We start from the raw sequence: 9,436 nt of genomic DNA on the forward strand, positions 1-9,436 counted from the left end.
GGATACAAAATTGACTGAGGTGCCTATACCCACTGGGATGTATAGTCAAAAAGACAAAAAATAACAAGTGTTGGCAAAGATGTAGATAAATTGATGGGAGGAATGTAAAATAGTGGACTTTGGAAAACAGTCTGGCAGTTCCTCAAAAGATTAAACAGAGTAACTATATGACCCAACAATTCCACTCCTAGGTGTATACCCAAGGGAAATGGCATCATATACTCACTTAAAAACATACACAATTGTTCATAGCAGCGTTATTCATAAGAGCCAAAAAGTGGAAACAAAGACCTGTCAACTGATGAATGGACAAAGTGTGGCATACCCATGCAATGGAATATTATTTGGCCATGAAAAGTAATGAACCACATGGATGAACCTTGAAAGCATTATGCTAAGTGAAAGAAGCCAGTCACAAAGGGTCACATACTGTATGATTCCATCTATATGAAACATCCAGCATAGGCAAATCTGAAAGGATAGAGAGTAGATTAGTGGTTGGCTAAGTCTGAGAGCCGAGGTGGATAGGATAGGGACTAACTGCTAATGGGTACAGAGTTTCTTGCTGGAGTAACAAAATGTTCTAAAATAGATTATGATGTTGACTGTACAAATCTGTGAATATACTAAAAACTATTGAATTGTATCCTTTAAATGGATGAATTGTGTGGTGCGTCTCAATAAAGTTGTTTTTGAAAAAATGACTAAGATAGAAAAGGCTCTCTTTCCTCAAGGAGCTGAAATGCTTGTGGGACAGCAAACAAGCAGGAAACAATAGAACTTACCGGTCAGCCTCTTCCTCACTCCTACGTCTTCTTTCTTTATTCCTCAGCAGGGAATAGATCCCCTCCTCCCTGTCACAGGACTTATTATATTTTTTATCCTCTTTCTCTGAAAAGTGAGATCCTTGAGGTAGGGTATGTGTCTTTGAACTTTAAGTCAACAGGGCTAGACGCAGTGCCTGGCATATAGTGGGCTTTTAATAATTGCTTGTTGAATGGTGAATAAATGACATAGCCAGGACTAGAATGAGGGTGTCCTAAGTCCCAGATCAGCACTCCTTCCAGTTACATTGGTGCCTGAAATGAAGACTCCCTAAATCGGACGGCCAGCCAGGAGAAGTCTACACAAAAACAATAGTGCTTTTGCAAGCTGTCAGTTTGCACGTACGCGTTTACCTTTTCCTCTGTACACGTAATTTTGCTCTTTTCTTCCTCATTATGCTTACAGCTTTCCCCGTTGAGTTCATCACGCTGTAGCAGTTTGGCTGGCATCTGTAGCATCATGTAGTTGTGACCCCTCCGCAGTGAATGGGGCTCCCTGGGTTATACACACAGGGGTTCAAAGGCCCAGGTTTTAGAGATTTGGTTTTTCACTTACCAGGAAGCACCAAGTAGCACTCTTACAAGTAACGGTATTTAGAAAAATAGTTTTTTTACAGCCTACTCAGGTGTAACTTTGCAACAAATGCTCTCTACAGTTTTTCCAAAACAGCTTTATTGAGATATAATTCACATACCATGCAATTTGCCCATTTAAACTGTACACTTCAATGGTTTTTAGTATATTCACAGAGCTATGCAGTGATCATCACAATCAAAGTTTAGAACATTTTGTCACCCTCAAAATCAACCTCATACTGTTAGCATTCACTCCCCTTCCTCCCTCCCCTTACCCCAGCCCTAGCCAACCACTAATCTAGTCTTTTGCTTTTATATATTTGCTTTTTGTGGATGTCTCATGTAAGTGGACTCATACAGTATGTGGCCTCTTGTGACTGGCTTCCTTCACTTAACATAAGTTTTCAAGGTTCATCGATGTGGTAGCCCGCCTCAGAACTTCATTCCTTTTCGTGGCCAAATAATATTCCATTGTGTGGCTATGCCACATTTTATTTATCCCTTCATCAGTTGATGGGCATTTGGGTTGTTTCTACTTTTCAACTCTCCTGAATAATGCTGCCATGAACATTCTTATATAAATTTTTATACTACTCTCTAGATCATAACTTTATTCTAAAATTTCCTCTCCCCTTCTGACCAGCTCTAAGTATGCTGTCCATCAGTCTACAAGATTCTGCCAGGCTTTTTATAAAGGATTATTCATGGATATTGAAAGCTTGGCAAACATACAGCATTGCTGCTATTGGAATTGGCTGCCAATATATAAAATATTTCACTGAACTAATGAAACAATTATCTCTCCAGTGACATTTTGTGACTTCTGTTCAACGATGCCAAGGAGCCAAGTTTTCCATTCATTCAGCAGAGCTATGTGTTCCTGGAAAATCAACCCTGTATTAGGGACTGTGCACTGTGCTGGGAAGAGAAGGAACAGGACACAGTCCTTGTCCTGCAGGATCTGTTAATATTCTGTGGAGGAGGCGGTTTACTGGGTTTGGTCAGGGTAGGCTTCCCAGAAGAAGAGGCAACTATAGCTAAGATAATACTGACAGGAGTTAGCCAGGCAAGGAGTCAAGAAAGCAGATGTGCTGAGGCCCGGATGTGAGAGGAGCATGTCTGCGTGGGAAGGAGGAAGAAAGAGAGAGAGAAAGGAGAGGGCATGAGGAGGTGGGGAAAGAGGTGACACTGAACAAGAATGCCAAGTAAAGAAAAGATCACCACTTGAAGGAGAAGGGTTCAAAACTCAGCAGAAGTAAGCAGTCGATGTTTGACCCTCTTAAAAAAAAACAAACACAAGAGCTTGTTGAAAAACATACACTATGAAAAAGAATTCATGATTTGTTATTTTTCAATCTTCTTATTAGAAGCAAATATGTTTCCTTTTTTTTTTTTTTTTTTTTTGCGGTATGCGGGCCTCTCACTCTTGTGGCCTCTCCCGTTGCGGAGCACAGGCTCCGGCCGCGCAGGCTCAGCGGCCATGGCTCACGGGCCCAGCCGCTCCGCGGCATGTGGGATCTTCCCGGTCCGGGGCACGAACCCGTGTCCCCTGCATCTGCAGGCGGACTCTCAACCACTGCGCCACCAGGGAAGACCCCGCAAATATGTTTCCTTTTAATCAAAATTTTCAAATTTGGTGCCAACTTGTAATAACAGTAATGTGTTAAATTGTTATATTTTATCATTTAATAAATATGGATTTAGACCCTCCTATATACAAGAGATTACTCTGATCTCTGTGGCTATAAAATGTTTCCTAATGCTTGGTTCTTCACTTGCAGGTATTAAATGGTAAATCAAGGAAGACATGAAGAAAGTGAAAACAACCACAAAGATATTTTATATATCATATATATTTAATGAATTACTTATTTAGAACAACAAGCACTACAAAATAATTCAAAAGCGTCTCAGTACTAATCTCTCTCCTTAGCACAATTATAATTAATACAATTTTTTAAAGAGAGCCCTATACCAAGAGGCCTTCAACGAAGAGTCTTTCAAATAAATTTGCTTTGGAAATCTTTGCATCCTCTGGTGCAATTCAGGGTGGAACCATGGGAGTGTAATAAATACACATTTATTAAGCATTACAGGCAAAGCACTATCCTGTGAAGGAAACGCACCTGCTGGAGTAGGCGTGGAGGGCTGTTTGCCGTTTTCAGTAACATAGGAGCTGAGACTTGCGGGAGGTGAAGGAGCCAGCCATGTGGAGATCTGGGGAAAGAGGCTCTCAGGCAGTGGGAAGAGTGAGTGCAATGGCCCTGGGGCAGGAGCATGCCAGGCAGGCCAGTTAAGGCACAACAAGGAGGGGCAGAGTGAGCAGGGGGAGAGTGGGGAAAGGGTGGGGGTGAGGGGGTCAGGTAGGGGCCGTTTTAGGGACTGTGACTCTTAATCTGAGTAAGATGAGGATTTCTGGCATATGCAGCTGTGAGGTTGCAGGTGTGGAATAAAGGGATAGTAGGATTAGCCAGGGTTGGGCTTTTGCCACATGAAAATAAAGAATTGGGAGAGGGGCAAAGGAATGAGGAGTAATTACAATGCTGAATTCGTCCACTTATCATTGTTGTGTAACCAGCCACCTCAAAACACAGCAGCATGAAACAACCGCAGATCCTGTGTGTCAGGAATTGGGGCAGGACACAGTGGGGATGGCTTTCCTGTATTCTACGACGTCTGGGTTCTCAGCTGGGAAACCCGAGGGCTGGAGGGCGGGCTGATCCCTCTCATGCTGGCATCGTGTGGACGTATCTTCACTCCCATGTCTGGCGGGTCACGCTGACTGCTGGCCAGCACACCTACACACATGGTCTCTTCATGCGGCCCAGCTTCCTCACAGCCCAGCAGCCTAAAGGGCCTCTCAAGGCTCCCAAAGTGAAGGTCCTGAGAGAAAGTGGAAGCTGCCGGTGTCTTAAGGCCTGAGCCTGGAAATTGGCAGAACGTCACTCCCACCACGTTCTACTGGTCAAGTAGTCACAGAGCCCAGATTCAAGGAGAAGGGACTTAAGTGGCAAAGAAGAATCATGTTTAAAATACAGGACCAATTGAACTCATTTAAAGAGAGAGAGTGGTTATAGGGCGAGAAAAGGCCATAGGAACGTACTTGGAGAATACTCTATAATTTGGAAGTAAGAAATATGAAGAGAATCTGGCCAAGGAGAGTATGATGGTAGTAGAAAAACCAGGAGAATACGATGATTGTTTCAAGAAAAAAGTAATGATCCACTGAGCCTAGTGTTGCTGATTGATAGGTCTGAAACATAAGCCTGAGAAGTGACCTTGGACATGGCAAGGTGGAGAATATTGATATTGTGACAATGGCAGGTTTAGTAAAGCTGTGGGGATGAAAGTCTGATTAGATTGGGTTAAAGATAGAATGGGGCAGAGAAAGTAAGGACAGCAAATATAAGACATGTCGTTTGAGTTATTTTGTAGAGTAATAGAAAAATAGGACAGACCGGTGAAGGGAGATGCAGGTTAAAGGAGGATAAGATGGAACATATAAGATTTTATAGGCTGAAGTGAATGATCTAGTAGACATGGGGATATAATGGTACAGGACAGAGAGGATACTGGTGGGACTGATGTCCTTGAGTTGGTGAGAGTGGATGGGACCTGGTGCACAGTGGAGTGTTTAGCCTAAAATGGCAGCATGGATGGTCCACCTGATGCATACATTCTCCACGGGCGTGAACGCTGGTTCTTACTCTCTTTATGTCTAAAGCTCAGACATACATATAGTACATAAACAGATATACAGTATATCTGTGGGATTAATATTTCATGGGGGCACAGTTAGGGGAAAATATATCTAATAAAAACTCCTTAAGGAGCATGGTGATGAAAAAAAGATTGAGAAATACTGATCTATTATAACTGAAAAGAAGACAGAGCACATGAATAGATACTAGGTGTTCGGATGCCATGGTAAGAAACGTGGAAGCTCTCTCTGATAACATCTATATTCTTAGTGAAATAGGAACAAGAAGAATCAAATATGAGGAGATAAAAGGGAGTTTTGCAGGTTTGACAGGGGATGAAAAAGTTTGAAATTGATGTTTTGGAAGTTAGAAGGAATTAACTAATGATTCACTTTATGTTGGTGGACATTTTAATGTGAGACCCACTGGTGCATTTGTATGCTTTTCTTCAGCCACATTCAGCAGCTCAGTTCAAGCAGAGATTGGGCAGGGATGTATCCAAAAGAGTGACTATATCCATCATCGATGTCCCACTCAATCCCAGTGGTCCCCATAACTGAATGTTATCGGGTTTTACACCAAACACCTGCAACTCTCCATCTGAGAACTTCCTGTTGGCCTGTGTTCCAGCCAGGCCAGAAGTGCTGGGAAGCCAGTGCCCCCAGGAGTAATCTTCAGCCAGTGTTGGATGGGATGCCCCCAGTTTCCTTGCCCCTGGGTGGGACAGGGGAGAATAACCCCTGATGAGTGCTCTGCACACCTGCTCAAAAAATGCCATTTATTCAGTTCCTTCCCTTCTGTTTCTGACACCCCTATACCCCTACTAATGCTTTCTGAGATCACTTCCCAAATATACTACTCACACTCAAATCCTTATATGAGGGTCAGCTTCTGAGAGAACCAAACCAGGACAATGACAAACCATAGTTTTTAAGCCATGTAATGAGAGAATTAAGGACATGATGTAAGGGGTGGGAGAAAAAGGGTTGAAAGACAGTGAAAGGTAATAGGACCAATGGCTTTCAGGACCCAATGAGATCAAAGAATGTTGGAGTCAGGGCACCAGACATAGTGATTATGAGATTATGAAGTTATTGGTGAAGACAGAGTTTAAGGTATGACCATGGGGATGTGTGACTTGGTGGGGTGGAGAGTAAGACCATTGCAGGTAAAGGATCAAGGAACTGAGAGGCCAAAGACGAGGCAAAATCACATATGGAAGAATGATTATCTTTTACTTGCCTTCTGCCTCTCCCATAGAGTTATGCAGAAGATTAAATAATATAATCCACCTAAAGGTGTTAGTATAGGGTTTGGCACATGGTAAGTGCTTAATAAATGTCAGTAGAGGCCCACAGTGGTCAGTAGAGGCACGTGATCCAAACCACACCAGTCAGTCCTTCCCAAGGAGTGTTACAACTCAATCCATTGAAGAAGTGCTCTCTTTCCTCTTTGGTTGTGAGGTTGGAAAGTTGCAGCTGCCTATGGCAACCTACACTGCCCCGCTGAGAGAAAGAAGGAGTTAGCATAACACAAAGACTGAAGCAGAAAGCACATGGAGAGAGGATCCTGGCAGTTTGATTCCCAAGAGTCAGTTCTCTCTACAGCTAGATTTACCCTCCCTTCTTTACAATGATTGTTTGGTTTCAATAAAACTTTTGTAAAAACTTTCATTTTGGGAAGCAACCTAAGTGTCCATCGACAGATGAATGGATAAAGAAGATGTGGCACATATATACAATGGAATATTACTCAGCCATAAAAAGAAATGAAATTGAGTGATTTGTAGTGAAGTGGATGGACCTAGAGTCTGTCATACAGAGTGAAGTAAGCCAGAAAGAGAAAAACAAATACCATATGCTAATGCATATATATGGAATCTAAAAAAAAGCATGGTTCTGATGAACCTAGGGGCAGGACAGGAATAAAGACACAGACGTAGAGAATGGACTTGAGGACACGGGAAGGGTAAGTGTAAGCTGGGACAAAGTGAGAGAGTGGCATGGACATACATACACTACCAAATGTGAATTAGATAGCTAGTGGGAAGCAGCCACATAGCACAGGGAGATCAGCTCTCTGCTCTGTGACCACCTAGAGGGGTGGGATAGGGAGGGTGGGAGGGAGATACAAGAGGGAGGAGATATGGAGATATATGTATATGTATAGCTGATTCACTTTGTTATAAAGCAGAAACTAACACACCATTGTAAAGCAATTATACTTCCATAAAGATGTTAATTAATTAATTAATTAATTAATTAACAAAAAAACCCACTTTCATTTTGGATTTCCCCGGTGGTCCAGTGGTTAAGACTCCACGCTTCCAATGCAGAGGGCTTGGGTTTGATCCCTGGTCGGGGAACTAAGATACCACATGCGGTGGAGTGGCTAAAAAAAAAAAAGAAAAGAAAAACACTTTCATTTTGTTTTGCTTCAACTAGTTCGAATGGACTTTCTATTGTTTGCAACAATAATAAAAGAATAAAATAATAAGGGAATTCGCCTCTTGCCTCACGCTGGCCACAGTGACCTGATGCATCGTTCATACATGGAGATCTTTCAGAGCCCAGTGAGGAGGAAGTATGATGAGATTTGAAGAACATCTGACTAAGGCTCATACCTGAGTTTGTCTCAACTCTGCCATTTGCCAGCTGAGCATCATGCCTTGGAATTTCATTGAGAAACTCTCTAAGAGTCAGCCTTGCTAATTTAGGTTGTAGCCAAGCTGTTGGCTGCATTATCTACCTCGACTCACACAGGAGATGATGCACACGGAAGAAATTTATTTTAGAATTTTTTGCCAGAAAAAACTTTACTTCTCTCAAAGAATTGACAGGGTTTTAAAGAGAGAACTACGTAATCAATTGTTTGTTCACTTTAGCTCTCCTGGAAGCTCAGAGTCAAAAATACAGCTCAGCATGGATGAACTTATAATCTGCATGTGTGAATTTTATATTTTCCTCCTAATCCTAGTATTCTATTCTAGTCTATATTTTCCTTAAACCTTATTTATATTTTACATGTGTTATATAAAAATTCCTCAAATTATTTATGGAATAAAGTATAAATAAATAAGTACACATGCTAGCGTTCAATCTGCAGAATATCCCTTCCCCTCCTTACTGTAAAATAATGGAGTTAAAATTTCCAGTGGAGATGGCAAATTCTGAAGCACCCATTTTACTCCAAAGTAGAGCAGTAATAGTTGACTATAAAAAATAAAACTAAAATAACACAGCCAGGTTCAAAAACAAGTTAAAAATCTCCATGACCCAGAAACAATAGAAACATCAGGCAATAAAAAGGGCTGAAGCCACAGCTTGATGGCCTTCTGGTCTAGAGGCAGTAGCCATGGCTAGCGTTTCAACTCCTGCAGAATAATGAGGACCAAATGTGCTCCACATGAGATGGAGTATTGAAGTCAGGAACACTTACCTGACCGTGAAGGGAAGCTGAAAAAGAAATCTGTGCTGACTAATGTGTGAGCTTATAGCTTTTATAAAGGCAGGAGGGAAGTCTAGGGAGGTAGGAGACAGAAACACAGGCCCACAACCAGGAACTGAAACAAGCTGCTCACTGGCCTGGTGACTGGATCTAAAGCATCCTCAGTATCATTATAGGGCAGGAAACCCAACCACATATATATAAGACCCACATTTTCAAGACCTAGATTGAGATACTGGGGTTAGGGTGGGGGAAAACATAAGAAGCAATCACAAACATACTAAATAAAGAAGGGAGAAAAAGAAACAAATATCCCTCTCAAAATGAGTTTACAAACTAAAATTACTGCAAGGCATTTGAAGAAATTTAAGGCTAAGAAGACTACAATCATAATCAGTAATGAAAATACAAATTTGCTCCATTAGAAATACATTTTAGAGGCTATTTTGAAAAAGACTTAAACATAAGTATTTTAGCATGCTAAAATCACATCCATAAAAAGAAAGACGGAAAAACAAACAAGCAAAAACAAGAACAGCTATACATGGCAAGAAGAATTGATTTAAAAATTTGAAATAAAAATATAGACTTTGAAATTAAAAACTTAATAGGCCACTTGGTACTTTTAAAGAATGAATTAGTAAATTTGATGACAGTATCACAAAATTCTCTCAGAATGCAGCACAGAACACATAAAAAGTTTTAAAGAATAGTTAAGAAATGTGGAGAATAAATTGAGAAACTACACAATACATCTAATAAAATTTCCAGAAGAGAAGAACACAGGGAATGAAGGAGAAACAATAATTGAAGAAGTGGTAGCTGAAAATTTACCAGAATTAAGGTATGATACATGTTCTTGGTTTGCAAGTATGGAATATCAAGGAA

This window comes from Globicephala melas, chromosome 13, assembly GCF_963455315.2.
Source record: "Globicephala melas chromosome 13, mGloMel1.2, whole genome shotgun sequence".
NCBI classification, from domain to species: Eukaryota; Metazoa; Chordata; class Mammalia; order Artiodactyla; family Delphinidae; genus Globicephala; species Globicephala melas.